This window comes from Lygodium microphyllum, chromosome 16 (genome assembly GCF_053477565.2).
Source record: "Lygodium microphyllum isolate KBCC chromosome 16, Lygodium_microphyllum_v1.1.10, whole genome shotgun sequence".
Taxonomy (NCBI): domain Eukaryota; kingdom Viridiplantae; phylum Streptophyta; class Polypodiopsida; order Schizaeales; family Lygodiaceae; genus Lygodium; species Lygodium microphyllum.
In genome coordinates this window covers 117,269,490-117,284,865 of record NC_141150.1, presented here as the reverse complement: position 1 = coordinate 117,284,865, position 15,376 = coordinate 117,269,490, and the positions used below count along the sequence as shown (strand labels likewise).

Below are 15,376 nucleotides of genomic sequence, written 5' to 3'. Positions count from 1 at the left end.
GTCTTTTTCGTGAAGGTGTTCTTGGCTGTTGCAATAGGAGTGGTAGTGCTAGGAGATGGACAAGGTGCGTAATGAGGGTAGGGTGGATAGGGTGGGGAAGGGGAGTATACTTGGAAATGAATCCCAGAGTACCCACCATGCATGTGGGAAGTGGGCATAGTAAATCTAAATGTGGGTATGGATTGATAATGCAAGGGTGGGATGGGAGGGATTTTGAGAAGAGTAGCTTACATGCTCAAATGAAATAGAAGATGTAGATATACTTGACAAAGGATGTCTGCTTTGAGAGCCCCCTCTATTGAAGTTTACATACAGAAAATCATTTGGATCGTGCATACCAAAAGGAGATACAAGAGAGAGTTTTAATTTATACAACTTAAAGGGTTGTAGGAACATGACACTATACCTGGCTAAGATGAAGAAGGGGCACCAGTTGTCCCAAATGTCGTATGTCCTCCATGATCGGAGAGGTGGCAAGCCTTACCAACTGGTTTGGATGGAGTAGCCAAGCTAGTAGGAGAGGTGTAAGTTCGACTATACGTGATGTGCAAGTACTCTTGAAACTCCTCTGTCAGGAGATTGAAATTTGGAATAGGAGAAAACAAAGAAGATTAAGGTAAAGGTGAGATGTTGTCTTTCTCGTGGAGTCCATAATGCCTCCTCAGGGCCTCCAGTGATGGAGAAGCATAATAAGACATCATGGGGTTTGGAGAAGGTGTATGGGACATTGTGATTTGGTTACGAGTCGTTTGTGCACCTTGCATAAAACCAAGCCTCCATAATATTTGTAGGATACTCTTTACAAGAGCATCGGCTCTGATACCATGTCATGAAATTGTGGAGTAATTGCCAGGGTTTGCACTGAGGAAACGCAGAATGTATGACCACAATAGAAACATGATGACATAGACACAGACATGCAAAACTCAAAACTGAAACACAAAAACAAACACAAGTAAAAGGAGAAAGAAAGAACAAAACTTTGAAGTGAATGAATACTATAAATGAATGGAAGAGTGTCCAGAGTGCCTAAGGGCAAAGCAGTAGTATTGGAGAGAGACGTCCACTAGAGACGGATCCCAAGTACTGTGACCAATAGTCAAAGTATTGGAGGTGAGGAAATTGTTAAATGCAGATGCCAGAGGTTGTTGGAACACTTGACACCAGTAGATAAAGCATTGGAGGAGGCAAGCTGCAACTAGAAGCTGCAAATGCAGATGTGGAGTTGTCGCGTGAAGAGGGAGAGCTACCGTTTGGGCTGGAGGACAACAAACGCAGGCATGCATAGTCTTTGTGGAAGTTGGTGATGATGATTGGGTCTCAAACACAAAAGGAGTAGAGCACTTGCTGCTTGGCTGATGGAGGTCAAACGCAAGCTGTAGGAGATTGTCTGGAGGCTGGTGGTGATTGTGGAGTGTCAAACACAATAGTGGGAGTGATGTTAGGCTGGAGGTAGAAGCAGGAGAAGTAGTTGCCAGACGCTAGAGCACTTGGAGTGATAGCAGTAGTTGCAAAGGTTAGACAGCCATGTGGAAGAAGACTGATGGCTGAAAATTTGCGCAAAAGCTAGTGATTGAATGGGGGAAGCTTGTCCATTTATTTTCTTGTATTGCACCTCGTTTTAGGGTTTTCCATTAAATAATCATGCTTTGGTGTTGTTTAAGAAACTAATCAGCATGTAATGCATTTTTGAGCTCAACAACATAGTTCTCCTTGAGAGTTCGAGGAGGGCATGCTGGTTTACCTAAAAGCCCCCAAGGATATTATTGAGGACAACAATCATTCATAAGGGGGGAGGTGTTGTATCCTTGGACATCCGGATGAGTGCTAGTAGCATTGTTTGCAATGGTCATGAAGTGACTTAGTGCGAATGCACTAAGGACACTTTGGGTTTAGGGCATCCAAGTCCTATTTATAGGACTTGAGGCCCTATTGTGCACATTCATTTTGTGATCACTACTCTTGGACTCTTGGCCCATCGGTTGACATATATACACTGTGATGGTGTGGGTTGGTGGTATGGGATGCCAATCCTTGGGATATGGTCATGATTTGGAGTGCTGCCAGCTCCTAGGCTCAAGGGTAAAGTTTGTTTGACTCTATGGCTAGGAGGTGAGTCTGATGTCTAGTCCCTTATATTTGTGAATGTGGTTTGTGTTGTATCTCATGTGCAGGTTGGATCCTAGGGGGACCTTTTATGAAGCCTTTCCAATCCATGGAAAGAGGACAATGCTCAAAGCTGTCTCCTTGGTATTGTGGTCCCTTCACAATACTTAAGAAGATATGTGAAATGACTTATAAGCCTCAACTTGTTGCCACAAGCAAGATGCATCCATTTTTTCATGTAAGCAAGCCAAGGAAAAACTTGGGTGAAGCTGATAATCTTGTCTAAGGGGATGAGATAGGGGAGCTCTTTGATAAGCAATCCCTTCCACACAAGCTTGTAAGAATTTTAGATATTTGTAGTACCCAAACTAGGAATACTGTTTATCAAGAATGCTTGGTAAAATGGAAGGATTGGTTAGAAGAGAGTCCAATGTGGGAGCGTGTAAGCACTATTCAAAATTTGCAATTAGACCTTGTTTTTGAGGATGAAAACAGTTTTTAAAAAAAGGGGGGGGGGGGGTGTTAGAGATTAGTCATCCTTTGGACTAGCATTTCTTAGGCTACTATTGGTGCAGTCAGTTCTCTTGAAGGTACTCTCGAAGGGCATTACACATTTTTCCAGTCAGTTTATGGGCATTTCTAGCAATTAGTATATGGGCACCTTTTTTGGGCAGGTGACTATGCCATGTGGCAGGCAGGCTGGTCAGCGCTGATTATTTTATGCATTTATGATGCTGTCAGCTGGTGCTGATCAGGTCAGCCATTTTTTGTTGGTCGACTGCATTATTTTATTGCCTTTTATTTGGGCTATTTATGCCCCACTAGCAGCCTGCCCTTCTCACTTGCTTTTCAAGTGTTGATGGAAGAGATTTGGCTCGAGGAGATACATTTAGAGCCCTTGTACATTTGTGCGTTCTTTTGTCTCTTTTCTCTCTCCCTTTCTCTTGTGTTCATTGTCTTTTAGTCTTATCCATACGCTTTTGTATTCATCACACTCTAACATGGTATCAAAGCAGCGTAGAAGGGTTGATTCATTGTGGGCAGACCCGATTTGGAGGATTCTTCGCGATAAAAGTTTGAGCCTTCAGCCTTTGGAGGCTGCGGTGAATAGGTTGTACTCAAAGGAGCGAAATTGCTGTATTTTGCAGGTCCTTGTTCTTTGTGAAGGAGGAAAGGCTGCATTTTCAGCCTTTTGCTATAGATTTTGAGCATTGCCTCTGGCGGGTGAAACTCTTTGAGAACGAGTGGAGGAAGCCCTAGCAGGCATTGGCATTGTGCGTGGAGTCAGAGGGGGACTGCTCTTTTTTCTGTACAGGTCATTCCATTTACAATGCCAACCAAGATTGACATAGAGTTTCAAGACATTATGGATCGTAAGGTCCTCATGTTGCTTGCTCTTCCTTTAGGTCAAAAGCTTGATGGGGAGAATTGTTTTGCATTAATTGACCCTTGGACAAGCATTAATCCATTAATTAATGCCTAGTCCCTAGTGTCACACTGACACTTAATGGCCAATTAATGGTCCTAGGGGCAAACTGACACCAAAATTCACTTAGAATCTAACAAGTGTAACTTATTACAACTTTTGCCTTTGACACCCATCTTTTTCACAGAGTCCTTCGGCCTTCAATTGTGAAACAGTAGCTTGCACCTCACATGTGCATCTTTTAATTGCACATTTTATTAATCCTTTAATCAAATGTCAATTAAACATAAGCAAAGCATCAAATTTTTATGTCCTCGTGACAATTTGACTGATTTTCAGTCATTCTTCACGACAAAACTCTGAATTTTCTCTCTCTATAGCTTTCTCTCTCATCTCCCAGCCATTTCACAGCCTTGCTCCAAAGATATCAACATTTGGACCCTTGGAGGTTGAGAAATTGCAAATTTCTTTGCCGTAAACTCTAATTTACAGTAGAAATTAGAGTTTAGTAGCAGCCTCGGGAAGGGTGCCAAAAATTGGAAGCTCCAAGACTTGGATTTTTCAAGACTGAAGGTGAATTTCAGCTAAATTCAAGTGGAGGACTAGCCAACCATTGAATTTGGGGCATTTTCATTGTCTATAAAGTGGGCGAAGGCTAATTAAGTGCCCAAATCAAGAGGCAAAACAGATTGAAGACTTGTTGGTTAGTCACTTTGGATAGCAAGGGGAGTTTGGATTGCGAAGGGGATCAGGAGAATCCCATTGTTAATCAACTTCTTTTTCAATAAAGCTAAAGAAATACCGAAAGAGGTGCCGATTTCGGGGCCAATCGGGTGTGCATTGTCCAAGATCATCAGGTAAATTTGTAGTTTCAGATTTGCATTTTATCGTTTGTTGCTGTAATTAAGTTGTGTCTTCACATGGTGATACGGGATCAAGTCGAGAGGATGCTTCACTCCTTGGTCAATCACGTGATGAAGGGGGAAATGCAATGATTGATGTTGGGCCTGGTTCTCAGCATGGATAGCATGCTGAAAATGTGGGAAATGACCCAAATGTTGGCACTTCAATGCATAAAGAGACCGATGACCAGCAAGGGGTTGAAGAATTTGGTGATAGCTTCAAGGATCGAATGCGTACAACAACAAATCTTTTTACTGAATTAGCAAAGGATCCCCAATTTACTCGATTGAATGTCCCGAAGAAGGACAACAAACACAAAGAGAAGAAGACACCTTCTACAGCTTTGGGACAGCCAGAAGAACCGAAGGAAATGCCTAAGCCTTCTTTAGAAGAGCCCAAAATGCCTGATGAGCACAAACAATTGGTATCCGTGGGGCAGCAAGTGCAAATGCATGGCCAATTTGGTAGTGCCAATCCATGGGAACATGGGCAGCAAGGCAATTATGCACATGCAAGCATGGGACAGCAAGGATACTTTGGTGGTGATACCATTTTTCATACTATGGTTGGACAAGCACCGCATACGGGAATGTATGGCACAAATCCCTATGGTATGGAGCAGCCAATGCATGGCTCACAACACCCAATTTATCCGGGTAATGCAAGTGGAATGCCTAATCCCATGTATGGCAGCTAGGCATGATGCTTTGGGGCACAAAGTGAGCCATATGGATATGTATCGTAACCCCCAGGGATTGTTGGAGCACAAGGATTTGGTGCTGGTCATGTAGGTGCTTCAATTAGTGCTGGTTTTTATACAAATACCGTCAATGCACCCTTTTTGCAGCAGCCCATTTATGATAACTTGACTTCCACAGGTCTGCCGAAGGACTATGATGAAGGTGGCAAAAGTGTGAAGTTTGAGCCTTTCAGTCGTGCACAAGATAGGCTGAGAGCACTTGTTTTTATTCAGTAGCTCGATGCAGCCTATTCTGGAGGCAACTTCACAAAGGCATCTAAGATACACAAGGCAACCACATTTTATGAAGGGAAATGCATTGCAGTGGTGGTCTACACTTCTTATTCAAGGGAAGTCACCTACCACTTGGATCTAGTTTAAGCAAATGCTTGCTTCAAATTGGTTGACAAGTACCTTTGAAGGAGACATTATGACAGCTTGGAATCAATTGAATTCCAAAGACTGCAAGAACTTTGATTGGTGTAATAAGACGTTTTGGGATGCATTGCTGCCAGTTACTTCTTATCGCACAAACCCCTCCATGAGCAGGTGGAGAAGTATATTTGTGGTTTGCTACAGGGTATTCGGGATTTTTGCATCAAGTCCACTGTTTCCAGCATGTCTCAACTTATAGGAATTGCTACTACAGCTGACACATTGCTGCGTGGAAAGGATGGAGGATTCCACAATGATGATGCCAAGTCACATGTCAAAGAGGCAAAGGTTGAGAAAAAGGGTCCCATTGCAACTAGCCATGAGTGAGTTTTGAGGAGGCAATTGCAGATTCAAACCCTCCAGAGTTGGGCGATTGCATCTAGGTACAAGGTGATAGCTGATTTGGATGTCTTAGTTGTAGGCGAAAGCATTTAATGCCGTTGTGGCAGGACAACAGCTGCATTTGACTGATTTTTAGTCCTTCTTCGTGACAAAACTGTGAATTTTCTCTCTCTACAGCTTTCTCTCTCATCTCCTAGCCATTTCACAGCCTTGCTTCAATGATATCAGCATTTGGACCCTTGGAGGCTGAGAAATTGCAAATTTCTATGGCGCAAACCTTAATTTACAGTAGAAATTAGGGTTTAGCAACAGCCTTGGAAAGTTTGCTAGAAATTGGAATTTTGAGACTTGGATTTTTTAGGGCTGAAGGTGAATTTCAGCTAAATTTAGGTGGAGGGCTAGCTAACCATTGAATTTGGGGCATTTCCATCGTCTATGAAGTGGGCGAAGGTCAATTAAGTGCATGAATCAAGGAGCCAAACAGATTGAAGACTTGTTGGTCATTTTGGACAGCAAAGGGAGTTTGGATTGTGAAGGGGATTGGGAGAATCCCATTGTTAATCAACTTTTTTTTCAATTAAGCTAAAGAAATACCAAAAGGGATGCCAATTTCGGGGCCAATCGGATGTGCATTGTCCAAGATCAGTATGTAAATTTGTATTTTTAGATTTGCATTTATTGTTTGCTACTGTATTTAAGTTTTAATCAAGGATTTACCACTCATCACCGAAAGGAAGGTTGGTTTCAATAACTCTTCTTTCTCAGCTATTGCCCCGATTTAGTGCATTATGCCTTGATTGCTTCAGGGCGGACAATGACCCTTAAGTGGAAGGAGTTGGTTCCTATGGTCTTGGACCAAGAGGAATAACTCAAAGGTCAGAATGCTCCTAAGTTTGAGGCTTTGACTGGACAGTCTTCCCAACAAAAGGAGAAGAACAACTATAAGACGAATGACAAGAAGTCCAAAGAGAATGAAGCCAAGGAGTCTACTTGTCACATATATGGCAAGATAGGCTATTGGAAGAAAGATTGCCCCGGTAAGGACAAGGAGGACACTAAGAAGGAGAATACTATAAACTCAAGAGTGATGGCTACTTTTTCATCGGCCGCCTTCCTCCATTTGGAGGTGATAGAGGATGTTCCTTCGATGGCCATTTATGTAGTGATGATGGCCTCACATTCTTGTGAGTGGATTGTGGACAGTGGTGCTTCTTGCCATATGACTCCTCCTTAAGTTGGGCTTGCTTGCATGTGTTCGATACATGGGCAAATCCTTATCGGTGACAATTCTTCAGTTTCCATCAAAGGCAACGGTGATATGTAGTTGATTTCAGATGGACAAGGTGGTGACGTTGACAGGGACTTCTTTCAAGTTCTGAATGGTGTTTCTTAACAGGGGATGGACAAGGCGGTATCCACATATTAGAGGTGCTCTATGTGTTGTGTCTAGGGTATCATCTACTTTTAGCACACAAGATTTGTGCTATTTGTTTGATAGTTGAGGTTGAAGGGACTTCTTCGGAGTTCTTGATGGTGTTTCTTAACAGGTTCTGTATTCAGGACATGAGGAGAATGGAGTTTATAAGATGTGGTCTTCTTCTACTTTTTCTTCTCTTTTTCTTTCTTCGCAAACTCAAATCAAGCTTTGGCATGCTTGGTTTGGCAACCTCAACTACAAGTACCTTCAAAAGGAAGTACGTGGATTGCCAAATATTGGGGTGAGCCACTTGTCATGTGTATCTTGTATTTGTGGCAAGTAGCATAGGGATGCTATTCCCAGCAAGGCTTCACAACGAGTAAGGAGCCCTTGGAGCTTGTTTTGACAAACTTGTGGACCCATGAGGATAGAGTTCCTTAAGGGGAGTTTTTATTTCATGCTAATTGTTGATGATTTTAGCAGGATGACATGGGCGTATTTCTTGGCTTTGAAGTCTGAAGCATTCTCACATTTTAAGAGTTGGTTGATTTTTGAAGAAAATAGGTCTGGCCGGAAACTCAAGTCCTTGTGTTTCGACGAGGGGAGTTTGTCTCCCATGTACTAACTTGTTTTTGTGTAGATCGTGGCATTCACCAAGAGTTTGCTAGCATGAATACCCCTCAGGATAATGGCATATTGGAGCAAAAGAATTGCAATGTGATCAAGATGGGATGGACTATGATGGAGCATTGGCAGACACCTCATGATATTGTTTGATGATCCGTGCCATATAGGATAGGGAGCCCACCTCCGTGAAGGAGGCTTTGCAGTCACATCATTGGAAGAAGATTATGGAGCATGAGTTCGATGCTATTGAGCGAATGGCACTTGGGATCTTGTGCCTAGGCTTGTTCATAGGAAGGTGATTGGTGTAAAATGGGTCTTTAAGATCAAATATCACAATGATGGTACTTTGGATATGCACAATGCAAAGGGCTTTGCATGGCGGCTATGGGTGGATTTCAATGACACCTTTGCACCTATAGCTCGAATGGCTACCATTAGAGCTGTTCTTGCCTTAGCCAGCCATAGGACATGGCTGGTTTATCAGTTTGATGTGAAGTCCATCTTTTTGAATGGTGATTTGAAGGAGGAGATCAATGTTGAGCAGCCTCCTAGCTTTTCCTCCTTTGACAGATAGGTCTATAGGTTGAAGAAGGCCCTTTATGGCCTCAACTAGGCCACACCTTAGCTAGAGTGCACATGTTGTTTGTGCTTTATGTGGATGATCTTATTTTGTAGATGACCATGCCCAGAAGGTCAAGGAGACTAAGGTGGCACTACACGAGGTATTTGAGATGATGAATATGGGTCTTCTTTATTTCCTTTTAGGCCATGAGATTTAGCAAACTTGGAGGGGGGTTTTCATCTCCCAGCAATGGATATGTGCAGGAGCTTTTGGCCATGTTTGAGATGGAGGAATGTAAGGCCATTTCTACTCATATGGATCCAAATTGGAAGGCTACGACCCATGCAGATTAAGCTACAACCCATGCAGATTCTCTGGCGGTAGATGCTATCCGCTACAAGTAGTTGATTGGGTCCTCGACTTGGCATCTTAACAATCCTGTTGAGTTGTGCTTTCCTGTAGGTTTGTTGGGGTGGGTTCATGAGTGAACCCAAGATGGTACATTGGCAGGCTCAGGATTTTGCGGTTCCTAAGGGGGACCCCTGATCTTGGTACTCATTATCCAGTAGGTATTGGAGATTCGCTTTTGGTTCTTATAGGCTAGACAGATTTAAATTGGATCGGAGATGTTGACCATTGGAGGCCAACAACATGATATTGCTTTACTTTGGGTGTAGGTGTTATCTCATCGAGTAGCAAGCAACAACTTGCTATTGCCCTTTCTTCTACAAAGGTGAAGTATAGAGCGGCGTCTTGTACCACATGTGAGTTAGTGTGGCTTCGGAGGTTGCTAGGAGAGCTTGGTTGCCTTCAAACAGGTCTACGACACTTCATTGCGACAATGAGAGTTGCATTGCTTTGCCATGGAATCCAGTGTCTCATGCTAGGTCTAAGCACATTGAGATTCGGTACCATTTCATTTGAGAGAAGATCTTGGATGAGACCATTGATGTGGTTTACGGCAAGATAGAGGATAATCTTGTAAATTTGTTTACAAAGGTGCTTCCTCAGGTTGTTCTTTGACATCACTCGAGATCCCGACGCCTTGTACTGTATCTAGGATCTGAGAGGGGGTGTTAGAGATTAGTCATCCCTTGGACTAGCATTTCTTAGGCTACTATTGAGGTAGTTAGTTCTCTTGAAGGTACTGTTTGAGGGCATTACACATTTTTCCTTTCAGCTTGTGGCATTTCGAGCAGTCACAATGTATGGGTACCTTTTTTGGGCATGCGGCTATGCCACGTGGCAAGCAGGCTGGTTAGTGCTGATTTATTTATGCATTTATGATGCTGTTGGCTGGTTGCTGATCAGGTGGGCCAGTTTTTGCCGGCTGACTGCATTACTTTATGACCTTTTATTTGGGCTGTTTATGCCCCATTGGCAGCCTGCCCTTCTCCCTAGCTTTTCAGGTGTTGGTGGGAGAGATTTGGCTCGAGGAGGTACATCGACAGCCCTTGTACATATGCCCTCTTATATCACTTTTCATTCACTGCTGATTTCTGTGTTCTTTTGTCTCTTTTCTCTCCCCCTTTCTCTTGTGTTCATTGTCTTTTAGTTTTGTCCATATGTTCCACATTCATTGCACTCTAAGCGGGGGGGGGGGGGCGGGAACATAAATGTAAGTGCCAGTTAATTATTGTGATATTTAGAAAGAGACCTTTTAAGGATTTCGGAGAAGTTGTATTTATGCATGTATTATAGAATATGGACGTATAGGGTTAGGGGTGCATGACTAACATCACATATAAGTGACACATGTGACCAAGGGCTTAGGCTATTTGAAACATAAGGTTCTAGTCTTTTCGCAGCCATGTGTGTCTTGTGTGGTCATCTCTTGCGTGTGAGCATCAGTCTGAGTTAGACAGGACATTAGGAGCTTTGACATTGTATTTGTCTATCATTTTATGTGTTTTAGACACTTTAGATGGAGGCCACATTAGTGGATTTCTGTTTGTGCATTTTTGGCTATTTTTTAGGGGTTTGTTTCTTTTTTATCTATATACAAGCAACTTGCCCTCGCACTTTCATTATGCATTATCCATCATTGATCCTTCAGGATCAGCCAACCCTTCTCATTCTCTCATCCCCCTGCTATGGTCTAGCACCCACACTGACGCATAGAGCTGTGTGTCATGGCTGTTGACTGTTATAGCCTTGAATCTTCAGCCATTGTAGTCACATTATTCCTTCTCTCTCCTGCATTTACTCTTTGTCTCCTTCTCTCTGTGTTCACTTTCCTCTTTTCATTGCACACTTTCATGTGGTATCATCTCCGTGTGTGGGAGCTGCAGATCTCGAAGAGGAGCGTGCTGTCCGCGACAAAACTTCCCAGGCATCATCTCCATGTGCTGCAGACCTTGCGCTTGGAGTCAATCAAGGTAGGGCAGCTTGTTTCCAGTCTGTTTTTAGGCTGCGTTTACTAGGGCAGATTTGCGTTTTGCTCCTGGGCGGCCTCTACGAGGCTGGGCGGCACCATTATTGTACCTAGGTGGTGTCAAACAGTCTGGGCAGCATTCTATTGTCTGAGTGACACCAAAATAGACCTGCATTTTCTGCAGGCAGCCCCCGGCAGAACCATGCTCTATATCACCTGCGTTTTTGTGTAGACAACCCCCGGTACACTTGTTGTAGGAATAGGCCTGGCATACCCACGTTTTTTGTAGGCAATCCCCCCTGAATCTGCATTTTGCTGCTGGGCAGCCCCCTTTTTGCCAGGCAGCAACCTTTAAGGTTGGGCGGGAACTCTTTGGCGGCCTGTTTATAGGTGGGCAACATTCTTTCTTTGTTGCGTTTCAAACTGGCAAGTCTTTTTTAACTAAGGCGATTTCTTTTCGGTGTTGGGCAGCCTCTTTTTTCAGGTGAGCAAGAAAGGCAGATTTGCATTTATTGTAGGTACACCATTTCTTGGCACTCCTGGTACATTACCAGCCCCTAGATTGGCTGTGATTACAGACCAAAGTCCTGTTTTCCTCTGCATTTACTGCTTCCTTGCTTTGCCCAGCATTGTGTGTTCCCTTCGGTGTCGGATACTCCCTGTCTACCTTGCCTCAGGCAATCTCGTTCTGTACCATGGCTCGACAGACCCGGATTATTCGGAGGACATCTCTTATTTGTCTGTCATTTTATGTGTTTAGGCACTTTAGATGGAGGGCACATTAGTGCATTTCTTTTTGTGTACTTTTTGGCTATTTTTTAGGGATTTGACCACATTTAGGGTTTTCCTTGTTTTTTTGCGTATATATAGGCAGCCTGCCCTCACACTTTCATTATCCATTATCCATCATTCATCCTTTGTGATCAGCCAGCCCTCCTCATTCTTTTATCCCCCTGCTACCGTCTAGCGCTCGCACTGACTCGTAGAGCTGTGTTGGGGCTGCTGACCATTACAGCCTTGTACCTTCAGCCATTACAATCACATTGCTCCTCTCTCGTGTTCGCTCTATGTCTCCCCCTCCTCTCCGTATTCACTTTCCTCTTTCCATTGTGCAGTCTCACATCTCCATTAGGGGCTACAGCTGCTAAGTAAGTGGGTGATGTGGCAGGCATGCGCACACATTCTCTCACTTTTTTTTCTTATTCAACTACTGAATCCCTAATTGACAGATCAGACCAGCAAATACTTAATGTCCTTTATCAGATGGCAACGATGATGGCAGGTAAGCTGATGAAGAATAATAGCACTTGGATGTGATAATCAGGGATAGAATGGACATTGCTCAAGTGCCCTATTTATAGAACTTTTTGAGCCATTTGTTCTAGATTTCCACTTTTTGAATTTCATCTAAATTTGTGTTTTGGCCCTTGGGGCTGGTACAGGAACCAAAGAAGTTGGCTAGCAATTATGGGATTAATTTTGGTTTAAGCTTTGGTAGCTTAGTGATCTCCTGGAACTTGTGTCTGAGCTTGACCATGTGTGTTTAGTGGTGATAATTGCAAGTACAGCAAGACATGACAAAGTTCTATCTAGCCCTCTTTACCACCGCGCCCCCGCACCACCGCCCCCCCCCCCCCCCCCCCCCCCCCCCCCCCCTTCAGGTTGGTTATTGAGGTCGTCAAACCCCCCCCCCCCCCCCCCCCCCTTCAGGTTGGTTATTGAGGTCGTCAAACCTTTAATTTTTAAGGCATTTACAATTTGCACACGTTATTAATAATCTTAGAAGTTTAATCAGACATCAAAGGGCTTTGGAGCTTGGTCAGACATCAAAGTTCTTGTGTCTGTATTTCAGACTTAGTGTTTTTGTGCTTTCTCAGACACCCCTAGTTAGTAGCAAGGTTTCTAGTTTTTGTTATTTAACCTGTCTTGCAACCCAATGACCAGCTGTGCTCTCAGTTGAATGCATTTGCGTTCTGGTTAGCCATTTTTACACTCATTAATGACTTCATATAGTTTTAACTGCATTTAGTTAGTTAGTTGTAAATTAAGATGGCCTAGCATACTTTATCAACAAACTATTGGTACCGACAATAGATTTGTGGGACTGCATGTACTAGCACAGTTCTGTAGCGATTAAAGTAAACCACTGACTGGATTTTGGTTAAATGATTAAAAAGGACGAGCTACAAAAGGTTGCTTCTGAGCTGGGCTGCCTGTATGACTCTTCCAACAGTACTCCTGGCTTCTGGTGACTGCACTGCAGCAGGTTAGCTTTGCAGACAGATACGAGCCAAACAAGGACACACAGTTCTTATTTTTTGCCCTCTTTTTATATAGTGTTTGAGTTGTTTTCAAGAAATAAGCCTGTGTTAATATGATGACTTAGAAGTACCAGTGAAATTGACATCAAACAGTCAATTACTGGCGGTAGTATTTTTGAGCAGAGTGCTGTCCAGTGAGTGGGCTTTAACAAAACTGAGTTTCATTAGTTTGACACAATGTAGATGGTTTCTTTGCTGGTTTTCTCTTGATGCCTGCAGGTGCACTTCCTCTAGCCCCTTCTAGTGACTATCTACCCTGTTGCCCCCTTCACCTGCAATCGCTGCCTATGCACAGCTTCCTCCCCAACCAGCTTGGTGCCTCCAAGGTGTGGCCTGCTGCCTTTTCCCTGCCCACTGCTCTATAGATCTATGCACTTCCTTGTGCATCTGCATGCTGCTCTCTCCTGCTCCAATTTCTTCACTTTCTCTTAGCCTTTCCTCCTCTTCCATCCCCTCCTTTCTATTCCTTGCACTCTCACATCTCTCCTCTTTCCTTGTAGGTCCCTGAAGCTCCTCTCATATGCTCTCCTCTTGCCTTTCCTTCTTCCTTCACCATTTCTTTAGTTGTCTTGATGGTCTCAAAATGCAAAAGACTTGTGGAGATTTAGGCACTCTCGTTCTGCTCTTGGGTTGTGCAGCTGGTCCTAATACTCCTTGGATACTTAAGTTGGGACACTTAAGTTGTGCACATGTGAGGTGCAAATGTGAGAGCAAGTTAAACCTATGTCATAGTGATAGATAATCCTAGCCTATGCAATGGGGGATATTGGCAAAAGTTTTTTGTGGACAAGTGCCAATGGGTGTCTAGTCTAGAGGGACATTAAATTTTCCCTTGGAAATGACTTTTGGTGTCATGGGGATTTGAGATTTAAATTATTGAACGTCCTAGACTAAGGTTTGTGGAAAGTTTCAACACTTTCTAGTTCACATTAGAATTTAAAATTGACATTGGGCACCATTAATTTTTATTATGTCAAGTTCGGATTAGGTTCGGTTGCATGCTATGTATGGGCTGTTTTTCTCCCATTGTGGGGGTTTGGACCGATTTGGGCTGCATGTTGGTGTATCTTTCATGTTGGGCCGTTTTTCTCCCATTCTGAGTTGCTTGGGGTAGATTTGAGGGCGGAGAATTGAGTGGTGGGCTGAGAGAGAGAGAGAGAGAGAGAGAGAGAGAGAGAGAGAGAGAGAGAGAGAGTAACTAAGCCATTAGGGACAGCAAAGGGACTTGATCTACAACACTTTCTAGGGCTCTTGTAATAAGTGTTAAATCAGGTTTTCTACCACCCTATCCAAGAAGGAAGGCTAGTTTTTGGTTTCTTGATGGCGGAAGATCTTGACTAATACTTATACACACACGTTGTTAGAAGTGCATGCAACGATGGAAGCATAGAAGATTGCTGCAAGAGACTGCACAACATAAGAGAGAAGTAATAGAGACTATAAGAAAAGAGAGAACACAAGAACACTGCAAATTGAAGACCTCAAGTAATACTTAAATACGCATGCTGCCAGAAGTGGGTGCAATGATGGAAGTGCAGAAGATTGCTATAAGAGACTGCACAACACGAGAGGAGTAAAACAGAGACTACAAGAAAAGAGAGAACACAAGAACATTGCACAGGGAAAACTTAGAGATATGCTTGGAAAATGGAATCCATATACCAGAAATGAGATAGTGGTGTGCAACAGTGAGTCACTAGTTGTATGGGTGCTAGCATCAGCTACCTCTCTCCAGAGTCCAAGAGAACCTGCTCTAAAAGGCTGCAAGTGAATGAATGAAGGATTGAGGAGGGAGCCATTGAATAAATAGCCAGAAATATGCTAATATTTGGATCATGCCAGCCAACAAATAAGATAATAGGAAATGCTGGTCGGCCATAAAATAATGGCACAAACCATAAAAATAAGCACAAGAAAAATGCATTAAATAATCTCATGTACCCAGTCCACGAAACCACACGTAGACTCACTCATGAGCTGACTATTTTGCCAACACCCTCTCTTAGATCATGGTTCATGGTTGATCTAGTACAACACGGCGTACAAGGATAGTGGCTTAGTATGGTACATAGAACAATGATCATCAAAAAGAACCATGGATACCCAAGCAATGAGTGGCCAACC

The 15,376-nt window shown here is 43.2% G+C and overlaps 1 protein-coding gene across 1 annotated transcript in view; it reads left to right on the top strand.

Annotated features, from left to right (window-relative positions):
• Positions 1-15,376, top strand: part of LOC148023285 (signal peptide peptidase-like 2) — a 68,463-nt gene that overhangs the window by 27,525 nt on the left and 25,562 nt on the right. The window lies entirely within an intron of this gene.